The 20,798-nt window shown below is 41.3% G+C and overlaps 1 protein-coding gene and 1 non-coding gene across 3 annotated transcripts in view; both read left to right on the top strand.

Annotated features, from left to right (window-relative positions):
* ATE1 (arginyltransferase 1) overlaps positions 1-20,798 on the top strand; it is a 215,528-nt gene that overhangs the window by 125,380 nt on the left and 69,350 nt on the right. The window lies entirely within an intron of this gene.
* Positions 2,082-2,154, top strand: TRNAK-CUU. Its single transcript has one exon. It is a non-coding gene; the product is annotated as a tRNA-Lys (tRNA).

Genomic DNA, 20,798 nt, shown 5'->3' with positions numbered 1-20,798 from the left:
AAGACTTTAGGAGAGACCATCAGATTTGTGCTAACAGAGAAATGTGTATTAATCTGGTTTCTTTGATAATCTAGTGACACACGTGTACTTCTTTAAGTAAGCACGAGTGGGTGCTTTTTATTATGGTGTTTTACTAGTGCCCTAGTTCCACATTTTTCCTCCTTTTGTTATTTACTTTAATTTTATATCATTGGTATCAGAATTTCTCTAGAACATGTTATCTATATAGGCTTTTGTGCCCCACACAATTTATGCGCTGTTCTGAATAACAAAATAATCTTCACACGATGCTGCCCCACCAGAACCGTTTAGATGAGCAACAGTACTTTGAGTTGACGCATCAGGTGTTTTTAAAAAAAAAACATGCATCAACGTATGTTGTCAATATTTGTAAATTTAAATTTGAAATGTTTAAACAAAAAAATTTAAATACAGATAACACTGAATATTCATGAAACAAATTAAACTGAAAATCTTCTGTTTATTTATCAACTATTTATCATTTCATATTCATACGTTTGTTATATTATGCCTGTTTATCAGGTGTATCATAATTTGGTATAAACTATACAGCTAATACCCTATTGAGTTACCTGTTTAAAATAACAGTTCCCTGTAAATGTGTGTGGGTAAACATACATTTCAAAGTAACTGAGTGGGATTTTCAAAAGCAACCACATGATATAAAAGCACAAGTCCCATTTACTTTTAGTGGGTCACGTGCAACTAAATCACTACTTCTTGTTTTCCTGTGGACACTGCTTCCTTTTGTTAGATTTGCCATAGCAACAATCCTTTCTTTTTCTTTTTTTCTTTTTTCCCCCCCTGTTTTGCTCCAGTTACTGTTTTTGTTTTTTTTTCTTTTGATATGCAGAGAACACTATTCAAATTGAAGGGGAAAAGAGTTTGGTGGTCTGTTCACTTCAGCTTAAGTGTACACATTTAATTTTGTTTGCTAATTAATTATTTCTTTACTTTGCAAATAAATGTGGTTTGTGGAGTTGGTGTTATTTTGACAACTCAATAGAAGTAACATCTTTATAGATTTTGCATTTAGCTTTTTTGAGATTATCTATGCTATTTCTATGCTGCTTAAATACAGACTGTTTTCCAAGACCCATCTAGGTAATTAAATAAACCCAAATTTGATCATAGTCTTAGAATCTTGCACGTATGTGCTACATGTGTGTTTCTGTACTGTGTATGTGCGCAAAATAGTACAAAATATTAATTATTCTTTGATTGAATATAAGAATAGACATCTTACTGCCTTAGTCATCTGTTTTGTTTAACACACAAAAGTATTCTCTAGTTGGCTTTTGCCAGCTCTGGGAAGGAAAGATATGGGTCCATGTGATCAAGGTTTTAATTTCTTTTTACTTTTCACAGCTGCCAAAATAAACTCCTTTTGAGATAGACATAAGTCAACATTGTTGGCATGTGTCTCTACTGCAGCATTCCTCTTGAGGCCCATAGTTGGGTTTTATCTTTAGTCACAGTTCTGTAATTTTTTTTTAATATCCATTTCTGACTTTAATGCCAGGACCTCTGTAGGATCTTCTGCAGTAAAAGATTTAGGGTAGATGTATTCCACTTGACTAATCATGTGCTTTTTATTTTTGACTGTTCTCCAAGACCTTTGTTTTAGAAGTAAAAAGCTTTTAATTAGCTCCACTGTTCTTTTAGTCCTTTACTGGACTTGATTTTTATTGGTAAAACAAGCAAAGTTATGAAATTTCAAGAACTTAACGTTATTCAGCACACTTACTGTTCTAGCTCTACTTTCTTCCTACTTCCCCCAAAGACTTCTGCTGTAAATATAGCACCTTTATTCTAAGGCTGTCCTATAGCAGGATCAAACAAACTTCTTAACTCTTCTAGCTTGAAACTCAATTCTTAACATGACCAAAACTGCAGAATATAGCTTTTAAGATGTACATTCCCCTGGGTCAATAACTTTCTTCAGGAGCCACAGTAAAACTGGGAGTTGTGACCTGACCACATCAGATCTAGGTTCTCCCATTTATTCTGCAAATGCATTTCTTCCCTTATAATAATTTGAAAGAATGACTCAAAGAATAGCCCGGCTAGCTCAGTTGGTAGAGCATGAGACTCTTAATCTCAGGGTTGTGGGTTCGAGCCCCATGTTGGGCGCATGTAATTTCGGGTCTTTAAGAAGAGGCTGGATGCCTACATGGCTGGACTCATTTGAGTCCTGTTTTTGTGTTGGGGTTTTGTTGTTCTCCTGCCCTGGCGGGGGGTCGGGCTAGAAGATCTACTAGGTTCCTTCCGACCCTAAATCTATGAAACTATGAATAGGGTTCGTCCAGGGCTTTCTCAAATGTGTGCATGCTATAATGCCTTTAATGTGTTTTCCTTCCACTTGAGTTATCTTTAATGGAAACCCTCTCCAAAAAGATCTCTTCTGAAATATTTGAAACCACTTGGTATTGTTCTTCTCTGTGTCAGAAACAGAAGTTTTGTTCATGGCAAATTCTCAGTAAATCTAGCAGCGTATGATGCCAGTCATCATCCAACAGTATTACCTACAGGCAAATCAGGCAAGCAGCCATTTTAAGATTACAATATTAAATCCTTGCCGCTGAACTCCCACATTTATGTTGGTTCTTTTATACTGTCCGCAGCAATTTTCTGTAGATTTTTTTTTCAAAAGATTATTTGTTGTTTTGCTCTTGCTTTCTAAAAAAAAAATAGCAAACATGCTTTAAATTTTCATGATGCCTGTAATGGGGTCCATGGCTTAACAGCAAAAGCCCAGTTGCAGGGGGTTAAAAAGATTAATAGTCTGTGCAAGGAGGTACACGGCTCTGGGGCTGAAGAGGAGTCTGCCCGCTTAGGAGCTTGGGGTCAGCTGACCAGGCTGGTTGACTGGCCCTAGGGAGCTCCTCCTTGGGATGGTAGCAAAAGGAGGAGGGAGGTGGCTGGTATGCTGAGGAGCCAGCACCGAGCCAGGATTGTCTCTCTCCTGAGGTCTGAGGAAAGACTGGAGGGTTTGCTTTTGTTTACTAATGGCATATTGCTTATGTGATTGTGTACCTTTTTTGTTGTGGGGATACGTGTTCCCTGGTGGAATAAATGGATTACCACTGAAAGCTGGTCAGACTTCGAGTAGGGACCACTAGAATTTACGCCAGAAGTGCACTACATGGCAGCTCCTTTCATCTTGTGGTTTCCTCTATGTGCCCCGCAGTCATTGATTGGTGCAGGAGCCCCATCACTTGCCCTTGATTGGTTTTAAATATACGCCGGTTTTTGCCTCCCACCACTGATGGGCAGAGGGGCCCCAGTGGCCCCGCTGCTTGTTGCTGACCGGATGGGAGGCCAGACCCACCACATATTTAAAACTGGTTTTTGCCTCCTGGCCCTCAGGAGCAAATGGTGGAGCCGACAGGGCCCCTCCATCCATCAGTGGTGGGGGAAGGCACACGGGAAACTTCAAGATTAAAGGAGCTGCCGCACAGCACACTTCCAAAGCGAATTCCAGTGGTCCCTCTTTATGCGGAAACTGGCTTTGGGGTCAGTCTAATGGAGGGACAACACGCTGTAGTGCTTTTGGAACTGTTCCTCGCCCAGAATTCAAAACCCATTTCTACTTTCTTCTCAGCTCTGACGTGTTCAGATACTACTTTCATGACTAGTGCCATTGTGTTAGATGTGTAAAGCAAGAATTGTAATTGGGCATTGTGATCTCTGAAAAGCTGATACTGAAATATTTGCTATACCTTTTTACTCAAATATAAGACAAGGTTTTTTTCCATAATAAGCACGGGGAACAATGCTCTTAGTTTTACATTCAAATGTAAGGTAACCTCACTGAATGCATTATCTGTAGTTAAATTGTTGCCAAAAATAGCACAAAAAAGTGCTCAGTCGTGGAGACCAACCCTGAAGTTGATTAAATCCAGCCAAGACTGAGCATGACTATAAAACACATGGCTCATATTGGGCAAACATGCCAATGGGAACCTACCTCAAGGTTGGTCTAGTGCAACCCCTCTGAATAAGATAGGTTGGAGTGCCCATTGTGCTCAGCACCAGCTCTTTTTATGTCATGGTAAGCCCCTACACTGAATATATTTTGACTTTCTCTTCACTGCCACAGCTGAGCTGTGCCTTTCTTTCTTATTTCCAATGATTCCTGTTTCTTCACCAGCCTTAAATGTTTGGCAAAAATCACTGAACGGGGCCCTATTCAGTACACCCAAAATCCCTCTAGTGCCCCTCTCTAAATCTGTCATGTATGCCTAGTATGGCCTTGCCTTCCTTGAGGTGGAGGTGGATCAGGTTGCCCTACATCTCATCTGCATATACATTTTTTGATCCGAGGACTCATGACAAGAACACCTGGTTAAGTACTGCTTAAGTTTTTATGGAGTACCTATGCTAAAACTTCCAGCAGTTTCAAAAAAAAGGTAATGCATCAATTTGGGTACCTATCAAGAAGTTTATGAGTATCTATTGTAATTTGCCTCTATGCAAATTACTATAGGCATGTTTAATTTAGAGGCAGTGTTTTCAAATTGTCTGCTCACTTCCAGCTGCTCAGGGGCCAGCAGGGTTTGACAGTGGATGGTGGGGAGGGCTGCAGGTGGGGGCAGAGGACAAAGGGGCCACCCAACCCCCAGATTTATTTTCCCTGATGTAGCAGTGGGAGGGGGGTGAATTCAAGACACACCTCCAATAATTAGATTGTATAACTGGAAAAATTATAACAAATAGATAACATTTCCATATATAGAATCTACTTACTGAAAGGGTCATTTTTTATTTGAAAAGTGTGGTATTAGGCCATTTGTTTCTGGTTTTCTCTGCATTGATGCAGTCAGTTATGTCTGTGTGAAATCATTCTGCAGAGGTTATGTGTTTCTTTGGTTTAGAATAATGTTCATCTCAGTGTCTTGGTACAGAAAGTGATAGGTATTATTCCAAACTCTGTTCCTCTAATATGTTTTGTATAGTAATTTTCTTTGTATTTATCATTAATGTTTCTGTAGTTGGCTCAGTTTCTTCATTGTTGGCTACTGGAATTGGTGTAGTAGTTTTTTGACATTTGGTAAAAAAATTCTTACATTTGTATAACTTTTGATCAATTTTCTTCTATTCTAACAAAATTGTATGATGTAGTCCTCTGGTGACATGTTCAGTCTAACCATGTCCTATTTCTGGTCTGCCAAAAATAAACCTCTGGAACAATGTGTAATCACATTTAGAGTATGATTTCAATGGAAAATGATGGATATTTTAATTAAATGCATTTGTTGCCTTGCATGATTCTGCAGATATTAGACATTTATGTCTTTAACCACCCACCAAAAAAAAGATGGGAAGGAAAAGTGGGTAGAATCTTTGAAAATACAAAAAGGAAAGGGAATATTAAAAGGGAAGAGAAAATATTTTGAAAAAATGCTTATACAAGTCTTTTGTTTCATGTAAGTCTATTTGAATCTGTGCATACTTTTAATATTTGTCTTTGCTTCTCATCTTAAAGATCTGTCCTTCTCATACCTGTCTGTCATTTGGATATTATTCTTTCAGTTTGGGTAAATATTCAGTCAACTCATTTCATAATCCATAAACTTACTGTTTCTGTCATCAGCAGGCTGAAACCAAGGTACATTAATAGTTGCAGACTAAATAACATTATGTATTGGTCTTGAAGGGGCCATTTATAATCTTTCATTCTATTGTTTTAACATAGTGTGAAACACTAAATATATTGCTTTGGGAGGTCTTATACATCACATTCACTGCTTTATAATTTATAAGCAATTACATGACAGTTGCCAGAGTGGAAGTGTGATCTTGAATTGTTTATATACTCCTCCCTATTTAGGCTTTGCAGAGGCATTTTGCCACAATTTCTGTTTGTTTTTGTTGTGCAAGCTGAGAACATGAAATAAGTCTAAGATAGGCTTATGTTGAGAAAGGGAAGAAAATTGCAGTAGTCAGATGAAGAACAGCCCACTAATGGCAGAGTCAGCATTTTTGTTTAGAAGTTAAAAAAAAACTTTCCATACTACTTTTTGCTCTGGGGAAGTGATGGGCATGCTTTCAGTTGTATAAACTGTAGAAATATTTATAGATCCCATCTAAAAACCTTCATTACCTAAACAAAGATTAAAGAAATCTAATTCCAAAACTAGTAAATCCTAAATTTGATAATGTGTGCTTTTAAAAATCTGGTTACTACAAGCATGTATTAATTACAACATAGACATACTTTATTTCATTTTTTGTAGACAAGTAATTGGGTATATTTCTAAGGATCCAGTCTTGCAAAAGAGTGTGTGTGTGCGTGCGCGCGCGTGTGTGAGGGTCTTGGCTTCCAACAGGAGTCTTGTTGTCAGTGCCCTAATTATTTTCATATTGTATTCCTACATCTTCCTGATATTCCCTTTTAATCTGATCCCAGTCATATGTGTGTGCATGCATTTGTGCATGTGTAAGCTTTTTTGCATGTTACCCTTAGATTATGCTGAAGGAACTTCAAATACGAGCATCCACATATTAAAGCAGGAAAACTCATGCCAAATGCACTCTGGCTCTCTTAATGTTATGCCTCTTCAGATGAGGAGTATCTCTGGGTCAAATTACCTATGTCATGTTATAGTAACATCAGCCTGCTTCCATGGAGATAAAATAAGCAATCTAGGGCCTCCAGCATTCTAACATGCACTGCTGTCAGCCCCTTCCCCCTTGCCCCCACCTCTCTGCAGATAATCTACCTAAACACCCAAGCTCTATTGCCCACAGGGTGGTACTGCCTGGAGGCCAGTGGGGCCCCACCAGTGCCAGGGCTGCCCCAGCTGGGTCCCCTGTGCAGTATAGCAGCCCCAAGCTCAGCAGGCAAACAGAGAAGGCTTGTCCCTGTCCCAGTGGCTCTATGCTCCACCTTCACTTACCAGCACTGAGCTGCAGCTACTGGGAGTGGGGTTGGCATGGTGGGCAGATGGAGCCACTAGGAGAGGGAGAGGCATACCCCATGCCCCTGTTGCACAACTCCCACTCGCTCCACACAGTGGCTACGGCTCCACACTGGTGGGGAAGCCAGAGCACAGAGCTAAAGAGGCGTGCACTATGCTTCTGCCTTGCAAACCCCACTCCTGGCAGCTCCATGCTCTGGCTTCCTCTGTGACAGAGCTGCAACTGCCAGGGGGGGTTGTGTGGTAGAAGCATAGAGCATGCTTCTCTGGCTCCTGGCAGCTCCATGTTCCCACGGCCACAAACCCCACTTCCAGCAGTCCCAAGCTCTGGCTTCCCTATGAGAGCAGAGCTGTATCCTCTCTGCAGCACAGCCTTCCCCCACCCCAGCCACTCCAGAGCATGGACAGAACCCAGAGCAGCAAGTCAGAGCTGTGCAGGCCAGAGATCGTAATACATGGAACTTCTCACAGCATGTTCTATAATACAGCATAACATCCTATAGTTTTAGCACATGCAAATTGTAACATGTAACAACATCCTCGGTGTGTTTGTATACGTACACTATATATATGGTCTTAAGTGGAAAATCGTGAATCTGTTTTTTGGTCGGGGTAGAAGTGAATTCTCTACAATACTGGAAATAGACAGAAATGTGCTAAAGCTGAATGAATAATTGAAATCGTGCAAAATAAAGCCATGATCCAGATTTAAATAGCAGAATAGGTGTAGTGTCTACAGACTTCCAGCCAATACTGCAGCACTGACAAAAAGTGAGAATGTGAGTTAAATGATAGTAAGAAGCAAGTGTTTTAGGATTTCATTTTCAGTATGTCTTTATTGCTTTGAAACAGCACAGTACTTACTACTTTGAAGTTTAATGTTTGATGCTGCATACAATGTAAGTATAAGTATAAAACCATTATGAAGTGAAAATACTTAACAGAAACCTAGAAGAATGGCCTAGGTCTGGGTCTGTGTTAGTTTCAAACATACATACATATTTAAATACAATCTCAAAATATTTTTTTTCAAAATGTTCTACCTCTGCTTGTGTCATGTGTCATTTTCCACAGTGGGTGCAGTTTGATCCTCTTTGCCCTTCCCTTTAACATTTCAGTTACATCCCACGTCACTTCTATATCTTCTTCCACAGCCATCTACCTATATTTTTTCCTCCATAAGGAACACCACACCACTTCATATGGGGGGAAAGGATGTAAAGCATAAAAAGAAAGAAAGCCAAAGAAGCACAAGGTCATCATAAACTTACGAAGTACTTGACTATGTACAATAAGTTTTAAACTATTTTTGTAGAACTAAGAAAAGTCTGTGCTAGGTTAGGATGGTGAAAGAGCCATGATAAATAAACCCTCACTGTTCCATCTCCTTTGGGAGATGGAACTGACAGTAATACATATATTTCCGAGTTGTGCCAAACCAGAAAAGTTTTTCTAGAGAGAGGGAGTCCAAATAATAGCAATAAGAATGATAAAGGAAGTGGGGGAAATTAGTAAATGGAAATTTGATAGAAACTAAATAATAATCTTAACCAAACTGTAACTAAGGGCCATGAAAACGGATGAGAATTCATAGATATTGAACAGTGAGAGAATGTTATAGCAGGGGTTGGCAACATTTTTGGGCAGAGTGCCAAAAACACGCACACTCGTGATTTTTAAGATGTTGGTGCGCCAGGGGCAGATGGTGGGAAAGCTGTGAAAGGTCCCATCCTTGCTGTGGTAGTGCAGCCCTGACCCCTTCCCTGCCATCTGCCCTGAAGTGTGCATGCCTGTCATGGAGCCCAGGCTGCTTGCAGCAAGTGGCAGGGAGGCTGCAGGCAGCTGCACCAGTCACAGAGCCCTGGCCTTGCCAGTGGGTACACACACACCTCAGCAGATGATAGGGAAGGGGCTGGGGCTGCAGTGCCACAACAGAGATATCAGGTCCCTCGTGGCTCCCCAGCTGTCCTCCCCATGGTGTACGTGCCAAGTAAAATGCCTTTGTGTGCCATGCTCTACCACACGTGCCAGGCGTTGCCTACGTCTGTGTTATAGGGTGATCCAAGCAAGGGTATAACAGTAATTGATAAATTGCGACTTAGCAAAGAAAATTGAAGACAGCAAAAAACTTTTCTAACTTGTACTCTAAACTGTATACCATTGTCCCAAGGCTACAGATAATGTGGGAGTCTTTTTGCTTCAGATGTATTTAAGATAGGATATACTGAAAAATTGAGAGCATGCTGTTAAGAGGCTTTCTGCTTTTCTATGCCAAAGTTACCTAGCTGGTCCCTTCCATTTCTTATATCTGTCCTCCTACTGAACTTCAGTTTTATACAGAGTTCACCTGGCAGTCATTGATACCGTTGTAAACTTGTAAAAGATGAGTCTATTACTACAAAACCTAGAATGATTACATTTTACTTGGGTAATGATACATTTTAAATCATTTTTAGAAGTCCTGTTGTTTCAGTTTCTTGAGACCCATTCTGATTTTCAAGCTGTAGTGCTTTACATACAGTGGTTATTTTCCCTACTTTTCCTGGGCACAACTTGCTAGTTCTCTGGAGGGTTAAAGAGAAAATTGAACAGGCCAGTGATGTCAGCTCCTCCACAAAAAGGAAATGAAAGTTGTACCCTGTTTGATTTCTCTCAAGGGGTCATTTTCATGCAGAAACAGGGTTGAGAGCACTTACCTCCAAACAAAAAGGAAGCAGATTGTTTTTGCTCCTTTTCATTACTGCTCTTCCTTTTCGCCTTTTACATAATCCACTTAAACCTTTTTGTTTTTAATTTTCCACCTGTCCCTTAATGGAACATAGCGTTGAAGTTTTTTTGGGAAAAGCTTTTTTCTTCCTGACTGTAAGTTGATTTCTCATTATTTGTCCCTATTAATATTATCCTAATGCAGCGCTTTAGGTGAGAATCACGTCAGCTTTAGTATACCTTAACCAGAGCTAATACACTGGATCCTGTTACCCCATATTCTTCAGATGAGAATGAAATGAAAAATTAAGCTCATTCTTGACTCTTGTAGTAAAAGTGTGCTGGAAGGTATTCTTTCAACTTTCAGTTAAGAGAATTAGATGTTCTGGATTCTTTGGTCTCATTTGCTAGTACTGCAGTAATGTTGAATGCTGAACAGAAGAAAGTCAAAATCTGCCTTCTAGAACTTGTGGTTGGGCACCATGAAGAGAAGTTTCATAAAAATACAGTGACAACCTAGGTTCTGGTGGCCGCAGCAGTAAAATAAATGAAAGGATCTTACAGCATGGCTGATAGCACTGTACGTTATTACGATTGCCTGACGCATCCCAGTATATGGCCCTCTTTATCTGCTTATAACGTTGTCAGATTTGAACGTGGTGGGTTGAAATTTACAAGCAGAGTTTGATGGAAGGTGATTGCAATTTCAGCCAAAATGATTCAGCTGTTTCCAAAAACAAGGTTAGGGACAAATAAGCTCTTTTACCCACATTGAAGTCTGGTAGGTGCTGCTTGGAAAAGCTGCAGCATGTCATGTTTTGGAGCAGGGGCTTAAAATTTAGTAAGGACGTGGCTCTTTTTCTTTTTTTCCTTCCTGACTTAGAACAATGTTTAGTTTTTGAAAAGCTGTCATTCACAAATGGTCAGTAGAAACTTGCATTTTTAGTAACTACATCCCCCAAGGTACTATCTATGCCAACCAGGACTTTCTTTGAGGGCTGGGGTGGCACAGATGCGAAGGTGTGTGATTGACAGCTCAGAGATTGCAAGTTCAAGATCATACCAGAAGTGTTCATGGCTTCGCCATTTCAGATTCCAGCAGATCTGTGAATTCTGCTAAATACCTTGTCACAAGGACATGAAAAAGGAAAGGACTTTCCTTCTAGTTGCTCCCCTGCTCGGGTTGGATTAAGAACCTGAATCCTGGATTAAGATCAGGGAGTATGGTGATTCTGTGAATTTAGGCCCCTAGCAGACATTGCAATTGAGACATGGGCAAGGGGTGAATTTGCAAAAGTGCTGAGGATCTGGCTGTAACTTAAATCACTGGGGAAGATACCTAAAAACACAACTTTTAAACAATACTCTGAGGCAGGATTCTGCAACCTATAGTCCACTGACCAGATCTGACCCATGAAAATATTGGATCTAGCTCATAAATTTGAGGTTTCAGTGGCAGTAGATGGTAGGCACTTCTGCCGTGCTGCAGTGGAGAGTATTGGAAGCAACGGGCTAGGGTGGCAAGTGGGTGTTAACAGCTGTGTACCTCTAACCTGAACTAGGTCATTCTAGCCCCCAATCTGAAAAGGTGCTATGTGCTGCTCTAAGGAATTGCTTCCACAAATTCAGAACTCAAAATTAGTGAATGTTTTTTACTTTAATTTTGTGCATTTCAGTTTCCAACTGTAAAATGTGGATGCTAAAACTTGAAGATAAATTAAATGACAGTTATGAAGCACTCCAGCATCAGTGGCAAGCACTGTAGAAAGCCCCAGGAGAATTAAACAATTCTGTCTTCATTGTATAACTCGATACAAATAAAGTAAGGAGCCATGGAGAGCAGCCTGGTACCCCCACAGGCAGGGCATGGGACTGTGGGCAGGCAGGGAGTGGTGTCTGGGAGTGGGATGGGGGGTTGGGGCCAGGAACACAGGGCAGTGACAGCACAGGGCTGGGCCCAAGACAGAGCCGCAATCCACTCCCCACACGTCCCTGTGATGGGCACTAGTTTCTTGTCTAATGTTTTGTGCCCAAAAGCTTGTCTAATATCCCTCCCAGGTCCAGTAAAAGCTATCACCAAAACAACTTTGCTTTTCTTATATTTTCTGGACCATCGCTACTAGTGATGTGCGAAGCTTCAGGTGCTGATTTGATTCGAAGGAGATTTGGCCCGATTTGATGGCCAGTCTCTTAATCCGAATCAAATAAGGAGACCAGTAAAAAGGTCTGAATCAATTCAAAGCTCTATGAATTGATTCAAAAAGATTCGGAGAGCTTCAGGGATTTGGGTGGTCCCTACTCGCCACTGCAGGGAGCTGGACCTGGACTCCGTGCTGGTAAGTAGGGGGCGGGAGGGGGAAGGCTTCAGGAGGGGGGACCATGGACCAGACCCCATCCGCTGGCCGCCACCCACTCTCCCAGCTTCCCCCCCCTCCCATGGCTGCCCCGCCTGGCCTCAGTTCCTGGTTCTTTAAAAGAAAAGCCCCAACTCACCAGCTGCTGCAGCAGCTATTAGGGCTTCTGGGGCCTCATGGCAGAGTCCCCCCCCCCCATTCTCCCCCATGCAGCAGGGGGCAGTGGGGGGTGGCAGGAATTGAACCTCTTGCCTGGCAGAAGCAGTGAGTGGAGACATTTAAAAAAAAAAAAAAAAAGCTGGGATGCTGGGGCTGGGCAGAGCAGCCATGGGGTCTCTGGGAGAGCGGGCGGGGGATGGGGGCTTGTGGCAGAACCCCCCACAAAGCACTGGGCAGTGGGGATCTCCCCTATACCTGGCAGCAGCCGGTGAGTGCTGGGCTTTTTTTTTTTAAAGAGCCCAGAGCTGGGGCTAGGAGGGGCAGCCATTGATGGTGCTGGGAGAGCGAGTGGGGGATGGGGCCTGTTTGATTCAGCAGCAGCCGAATCTCTGTATAAGATTTAGCCAAATTGATTTGGGACAGCCATTTGAATCACTGAATCAAATCACCGTCCCTTGAATCGGCCCAATCCAAGTGTCTCTATGTGACACTGGTCAGGCCACAGTTGGAATACTGCGTCCAGTTCTAGGTGCTGCACTTTAGGAGAGATGTGGCCAGCATCGAGAGGGTCCAGAGGAGGGCCACTCGCATGATCTGGGGACAGCAGGGCAGACCCTACAAGGAAAGACTATGGGACCTGAACCTGTTCAGCCTTCACAGGAGAAGGCTGAGAGGGGACTTGGTGGCCATCTACAAATTTACTAGGGGGGACCAGCAGGGAATGGGAGAGACCCTGTTCACCCGTGCACCTTCCAGAGTAACAAGGAATAACAGCCATAAGTTGTTTGAAAGTAGGTTCAGGCTGGACACTAGAAGGCGCTACTTCACTGTCAGGACAGCTAGGATCTGGAACCAACTTCCAGGGGAAGTGGTGCAGGCTCCTACCTTGGGGGTCTTTAAGAGGGGGCTTGACAGTTACGTAGCTGGGGTCATATGAGCCCAGTATTCTCTCCTGCCCAGGGCAGGGGGTTGGACTTCATGATCTACTTGGGTCCCTTCCGACCCTACATCTATGAATCTATGAATACCAGCTTCTTCGTACAGGCCTAATCACTGCTATGATACCACAACATGGAAGTCTGTCTTTGACAACCAAGAACATACAAACCAGTTTTAAGGAGACTAAGGTGAAGTTAAGGGAATCCAGTTTTGTGAAGCAACCAGGGAGAACTAATCCCTGTATATGAGTGTGTGAATGGAAGTTAGAACAGAATTTTTTCTAGACTGAATGAAAGTAATTCCTGCATCTGTATGAACTATGCTGATGTTTTTGCTTATCCTTGTTACAAGATTTATTGCTGACTTGTTTTAGAACTGATTTAGGCCAGCAGTGAGCATTGCTGAAAACTCCACTGTATACTAAAAGGGTTAACTAGACTAAGTAATAGGGGAGTAAAAGGGGAAAGTGTTCTTTCCCTTTTCCTTCACACTTTTTCCTTTCTTTCCTTTCACCTTGAATACTTTCATTGCATTTTGGGAGGCCATTGCACATCAGGGTTGGGGAGAAGTACTTGAAATATATTCATACTTTATTGCTTATTTGATAAAACTCCATTTCCTTTCTTTCATGATTTTTTTTATTGCTTACACACTGGTCTGATTTATGCAAATATGTTGTTTTTTCTGTGTTTCTTACCTAATCTTTCCCCAGTATTGTCCTTAAGAGCTTTATTGGAGTATCTATAATAAAAGCAGCCTAAGGAGAATGTACTGGGATCATGGTCAGGCATAAATCAAAAGGACTGGTTATTAAAGCTGTTTATATCTTGGATCTAATTCATGGTAGTTTTTGAATTCAGCAGGGAGATTCTGAAAGCCTGGCTGTGATGAGGTAATTCCTAAAGATGCATAAATATCTTTTCCTCAGTGAAATAGTTAAGTAAGCCTGATATAAAAATACTATTTCAGATCTAGAGTCTCTTAAATCACTAAAAACATATAGTTCATAACTTTCACTTAATACTGCCGGTCTTTGTGAATGAAGAAAAATAGATTTTTGGCAAGAAACCTTGAAGAAGAAAGGGATGCTTGCATGGTTAATGTATTAACTTAGTTTATTTGGACTTGTGGCACCAGAAGCTGATAAAAGAACAGACAGTAATGCAGGCATTGCACCACATACTGTAGTCCAACAGCTATTTATAATAATGAAACAATGGTCTCTTGAACATACTAATTACTCTTAACTTTAAGTGAGAAGTTAGAATTATCTTATTGACTAATGGGGTGCTGTCAGTGTGGATAATGGGATCTGTTTAATATTACCATATGGCCCTCTGTAGATACAGATTATCTAAAGCAGCATTTTGATTGGTTAGTTGGGTCTTTCTGGTGTCATAACCACATGCTAATGCTCCAGCAGTTCATGGCTTGGACCTTGTCTCATAAACACATGCAGATTTCCAAAGGTCATTATATTCAGTGGATGAGGGGGGAAGAGATAACATGGGTGTGGAAAAAGAAGAGGGACAGCTGGAGGGAGTATGGGGTTGACTGAGAAAAGTCACTGTTAGCTGCCCCCTTCCCAAACTGCAAGGCACTCCTTTCTGCACCAATATATGGAATCCTTAGACACTTTCATCCCATTTTCTATGTCAAAACAAATATGGTAGCTACTAAAATAGTTCATTTTACTTTTCTGTAAGAGAACAAAATTGAAAGGGACTGCTTAGGCCACAGGGTGTTTTATTTCCTGAAAACAGGAGGGCAGAAGCAGATCTGAATAAGGAGGGGTGCCTTAAAAGAGCAGAGAAAAAGAAAACAATGGTTGGAGCATTCAGAGTACTCTTAAACTTTTGCTTCTTTATCTGTCTTACACTATTTTCCAAACTACTTTTTATTAAAGTCCCTGGCAGATGTTATATTTATAGGACAACTGATGCATTAATCTTGCCATAAATTGTAACATGCCACAAAGTTACAGGGCAATAAAATAGCAAATTATTTGTTCTTCTCTCTTTCCAAATGATATGGGAAATTTTTCCAAGATGTCACTGATAATGTTCTGAAGCTTTTACATGTTTCTGATATGTCATCCAGGTTTCATACCCATAGAACAGGATAGGGATACACCCACCTGGTATACAAGAAGTTTGGTTTGGGTCAATCAGGAGCTACTTGCAGCTCTTTAATTGAGTGAGCACACACAACACAATCATCAGTGTATTGAAGGTCAGTAATGGAGGTGTTGGTTATCTTGAATTTGAAATGTAACTGTTTGATGTTAAGGAGATTCCCATCCATATGAAATTGGATGCTGCTTCCAGATAGAAGTCTATCAGCAATGATGCGAAATGGCTGTGATATAGATGGAAGATAATGTTGGTTCAATCACACATCCTTGCTTGACCCGCGTTCTAATAGTGATGGGGTCTGTTTCTGAGCTGTTACTTAGGATAGTTGCTGTCATGTTGTAACAGTAACAAATTTTGACTGGCATCCAGGTCTCATCAGTTTCTTCCATAGGAGCTTTCTGTTTATTGGATCAGAGGCCTTGGGTGAGGGGTGGGGAAAGTCCAGCCTGTGGGCCTGATCCAGCTGGCAGTGGACTCCATTTCCCAGCAGCCCCTGCCCACATGGTTGGGGCTGGTCTCTGTGGAGACCCCAGCTGCAGCTATGCTATGCAAGTGCAAGACTGAGGTTGCCATGGAGACTAGCCCCAGCCATGCTGGCACAGTGCACAGCAGGACAGGGTAAGGGGCTGCTCTGGAGCAGCTTGGCCTGTGGCCAGGGCTGAGCTATGATCTGCAGCCTGCATGCTCCAGGCAGGGGTGTGCAGGCAGCAGTTCAGGGCTTTGCCCTGGCTCAGGACCACATTGTCACCTCTGGAAGGAGGTGTTTGCAGTCTGTATGCTCTGGGCAGGAGCATGCAGGCAGCAGATCGTGCCTCTGCCCTGGCTCCGGACCATGCTGCCCCTGCCGCAAAATCCTAGCGGCTGTGGAGCAGCCCCCTGCCCTGTCCTGCCGCATGCCATGTCAGCGCGGCTGGGGCCAGTCTCCATAGCAACCCTAACCTTGTGCTATCACAGCGCAGCTGTGGCTGGAGTCTCCATGGAGACTGGCTCCAGCCATGTGGGCAGGAGCTGCCGGAAAAGGGAGTCCAGCTGCCGGCCGGATCTGTCATTTTGCCTACCCCTGTCTTAGATCAATGAAGGCCACATAAAAACCTGTGTTGTTTGTGGAACTTCTGCCACTGTTTAGCAACAACAGTCATATCTATTGTACCTCCGAGTGGTCTTAAACCACATTGGGACTTGGGTGAATCTCCTCAGTTGTCTTTGATGTTAGAATCTCTGTTCAGGAGCCGTTGAAAGTGTTCCTTCCACCATGTTTTGATATTGGAGCTATTTTTGAAGCATGTTATTCCATCCTTGGATCTCAGAGGGATGACTCTTTGTGCACTTGGCCCATCAATAGCTTTGCACTGAAGAAAATACTTGTGTCATGGCAGTCAGCAAACTTTTGGATCTTTTACTTGTCCTCTGACCACCTGTTCTTTTCCTCTCAAATCTTCCTTTGGATCTTGGCTTTAATATGTTGATAACTGTCTTGCTTCTGTTCAGAGATGCTGTCATTTTGCAAAGCTTTTCAAGGATCTCCTTTTTTTGTCAATGTGAATTTGAATTTCCCTATTACTCTCATTGACCTAGTTTTGATGTTTCTTTGTGGAGAAGCTTTGGGATTCTTCACCTGCCTCATGGATTCCTTTCTTGAGGCTTTCCCAATGATCAGCGGTGTCAAGCTCATCAGAGAGGTTGAAGAGTTTCTCACTGAGGCACTGCAGGATATGCTTGATTTAGCTGAGTCTTTCAAGTACTCAATATTCAACCTCTTCTGTGGTAGCTTCTTTTGTTTGTCACTTTTGGAATGATACAAACAGACATGGTGGAGCTTATCAAATGACAATCCATCCAGCTGTTGTCTGTGCTGGTCCTGTGGACATTGCAATATTCCTGAGTATGCACTGTGATGCAGTCAGTCAAGTGGCAGTGGTTTGTGTGGGGGTGCATCCATGAAATCTTCCACTTGTTGCTTTGGAGAAATAAGGAGTTTATGACGATGAGATCAAGTGCCAAATGCCTGCCCAGTCATCAGGATCAAGAGTTAGGGTGTATGCCCTGATGACTGTTGTATGTTGTCTCTTGGTCAGCGGAAGATGAAGGGACACGAGATGTTCATTGATGCCAACTGGACATTCTGGCATCTGTGTATCAGTTTTGGTCTTGATAGCAGAACCAACACCGGGGATATATGTCTTTTTCATTTATTCAAAAAAATAAAAGGTGTAGCCAGCATCATGCTCTCTGAGCTGCTCCTTTCCTGTATCGCCAAGTGCAGCAATGTGAAATTGGACGTCCAAGTTCTCTGAGCACAAGTCCTGTCATTCACTCTAGTCGTTCATTGTTAGGGTTGTCCATTAGGGTGTGGATGCTCTGGGTTGCAAACCTTATTACTTCATTTGGACCACAGATAGAGTCTCATCCCATTGGACACAGTTTTCCATTCAGGTGAAATGAGACAGGCTATGTATACAACACCTTTTCTAGCTACCTCCACATATGGGGTAAGCAGAGTGGATGCTAAATAGGTTTGCTCAGTCACGATTGCAGCTGTTAAATTACATATCTATCTCAGATCCAAATACAAAATGACTATCATACAATCATTGTCTCCACAGAGGTATATGACTAGTGGTTTCCGGTAATCCCTAGCACTTGCCCCTGTTACTGCTCACCCAATCACTTTAGGACTTGGTATTGAAGGGAGGTACCAGTGTGTGTATGTGTATGTCTTCTTTTAACGTGGGGATGTTGTTGCATATCAGGAACCACACAATACTTGGTGGGAAGGAAACCTTAATGTGATAGCAAGGAAAACTTAGATGAGTGGAGGTTTCTATTCCACTGTGGCATTCAAATGTCTTTGCAGTCATTGTGAAGTAGTCTTGATTCATCCACACCTGGTCTGCCATTGAAGACTTTTATTTTCAGTTTTGGATTGCTGTTAGTCTGGAAACCTTGTTCTTGACCTCGCCACTATGAGTAACCCTACCAGAAGTACAAAACTCCAGATGGCATTGCTTTTGAGGTCTTTTGTAGTACATGAGCCTTTCCCCCACATAAAGGTTGCAATCCATGGAAGGAGGTATAATACTGATATCAGGTCAGCCATACATAGAAGTAATTGATCTGCAGGTCATGCCGTATCTGTTTGAAATACACATTTAAAGTATGCGTGATCTTCATAACTGCAGGAAATAGCAGTTCTTATGCTGGAGCAAAAATATGAATATGTTTTTATGTGTGAAAAGAGAGGAAACTCTGTTGTACTTTTAGAACATTTTGAGTTACTGATAAACGTTTTACTGAAAAGACTGTTCCCATGATAGAGCAGTTAATAAAATGTAATTCAGCATATGCTTCCGGATTGGAAGGCCTTTTTCCTTGAAATTTCAACATCGATCAATAATCAGGCATAAGTATAACATCAGGCATAAAAGTGCTTGTGCCTAAAACATCCCTTAGAAATTTTAAATTGTGAGGTATGGCCTCAAGTATTTCCAGTCCCTTTGTGATGTTCTTTAAAAGCAAAAAATGTGTGGATTTTCAAGAATAAGGTTTTTAAGCTTAAAAGTCTTGAGCATATAATTAATGCTAAACTATTCAGTTTGCATAAAAGCTGTTCATTTACACTTTTTTAGTAGGTAACCAAGAATTATGTTCAGTCTATTTACTTGTATAAAGCTATGTATGCTATAATGCTTAAATAATGATTTTTATTATTTGCTTCCTATATCTCCCAGATTATAGTAGGTATTGTACTAACTGTCCTTTTGCTGATTTAACTGCTTTTTAATCTTTAAATTATGCTAAAGCAGGCACTAAAATGTTGGTTTCCATTTATAGTCGTGTGTGTGTACATATATAACTGAAAATCTTGCTTATAGCTATATGGAACCAGTGGAAGACTTTTGCCTTCAGTATTCCCTCCATTTCCAGCAAACTAAAATTATAAGGGGGAAAAATGTGATTTGGCTTAATCAAATCATTTTGTTTTGGATTTGGTATTTATACTTTATATTTGATCATTAAAACAGTGAAATGAAAATTCTTTTAAAAAAGGAAATTTTTGAGATTTTCGGTTCTGAGCAGGACATGGAATGCTTTGTCCTAGTCAAGATGCCTATTTCAGTTTTTATTTCAAAATGGATTTGTCAAATTCACTTTCCCATAAAATGTTCCACTTTTTACAACTCTTCAGTTTCTAACCGTCTCTTTATTGTTGAAGCTTTACCACATATTAGCAACCTCTTAACCTTTCTTGATTTCTGGGAGGGAGTTTTGTGGATGTTTTGCATTTCTGAGTCTTTTAGAGCCACCTTTTTGCACATGGAATACATATGTGGGGTGTTGTTTTTTTTTTTTACTTGAAAAGTACAAATGGATTCAGATGTTTAGCTCTTTGTCTCTCGCTAGTTCTGGCTCACCTCACTGCTTCAGCACGGCACAGTCCAAACACAGTTTGTGAAAACAGAGCAGCTAGAATTACTTGCAAGGCATTCTCTTGGGTATCGATAAAGTCTATCTCTGTTTATGTAATGAAATCAGGGAGCAAGGGTCTGCTGTAGTACTTTGCTGATGGGATTCCGTCGGTGTTGTCTTTCAATGAAAAGACTGAATTTAATAAACCTTTAGTCTGCCTTTCTCTTTCTCATGGTGTGCTGCCTAGCCCTAATGGATTGCTGTTGATAATTTGGGGCTATTTTGTTTATGTAGTCTTAGAGCTTCTCTTGAAGCAGCTGGATGGAAACTGAGATGAAGGCTGCTTTAATTCGCTTTTAATAAAAGATCAATGGGTTTATTGTGGAAAAATAGAATACAGATGTAAACTTTACCTGATAAAAGAATTAAATGTGAGTTTAACCTTTCTTTCATGTTTGTTCAATGCTACTGGTACTTGACCCTCTTTGTTTTGGAGCCTATTATCTTTCTTTGGTGCTTTTCCATTTTAAATTGGACTTGGACTGTAAAAATAAACTCTGCTGACATTTTTCATATCAAATGCTCACCAAATCCCTCAGATTTTTTCAAAATATTTAAAAAGTAATCTCCAGACTAAAGTCTTTGCCGTTGCTCTGGGACAGAAGTTCAGAGCAGCTTCTGATTGGTTTTCATTTGGAATCTGTCAAACAAAAAAGGTGGTCTGGTGAGAGTTGTTAATTTAAGTGTGGTCGTGAGCCTGCCAATCCTGGCTCCAAAAGTTTCTAATGAAAATCCAGGAATATTGAACAGTATCCTCAACGGATGTCATATTTACTTTTGAACGTCCTAGATTAGCTCCAATGGTCTCCCTGTAAACCCAGGGAGAGTTGGGCTTGTCCTGTTTATGTAAAACCGAATGTCGTTACCTATTTATGTGGCAATAACTTAAATAAATAAAATATTTAAGAAAGTCTTTCTATTATGTTTGTATTCAGTATACTTTTCATAACACCCGGTTGGGAAGATATGCCAGGGTTTTTTTTTCCTTTCTTATGAGGACACCAAAATGTTTTGGTACTGATCCCTGGTGTGTGTGTGTGTGTGTGTGTGTGTGTGTGTGTGTGTGTGTGTGTGTGTGTGTGTGTGTGTGTGTG

The sequence above is a fragment of the Gavialis gangeticus genome, unplaced genomic scaffold (genome assembly GCF_001723915.1).
Source record: "Gavialis gangeticus isolate Ggan-Ray unplaced genomic scaffold, GavGan_comp1, whole genome shotgun sequence".
NCBI classification, from domain to species: domain Eukaryota; kingdom Metazoa; phylum Chordata; order Crocodylia; family Gavialidae; genus Gavialis; species Gavialis gangeticus.
Note: the sequence above shows the minus strand (reverse complement) of the source record. Positions and strands in the feature narration are given on the sequence as shown.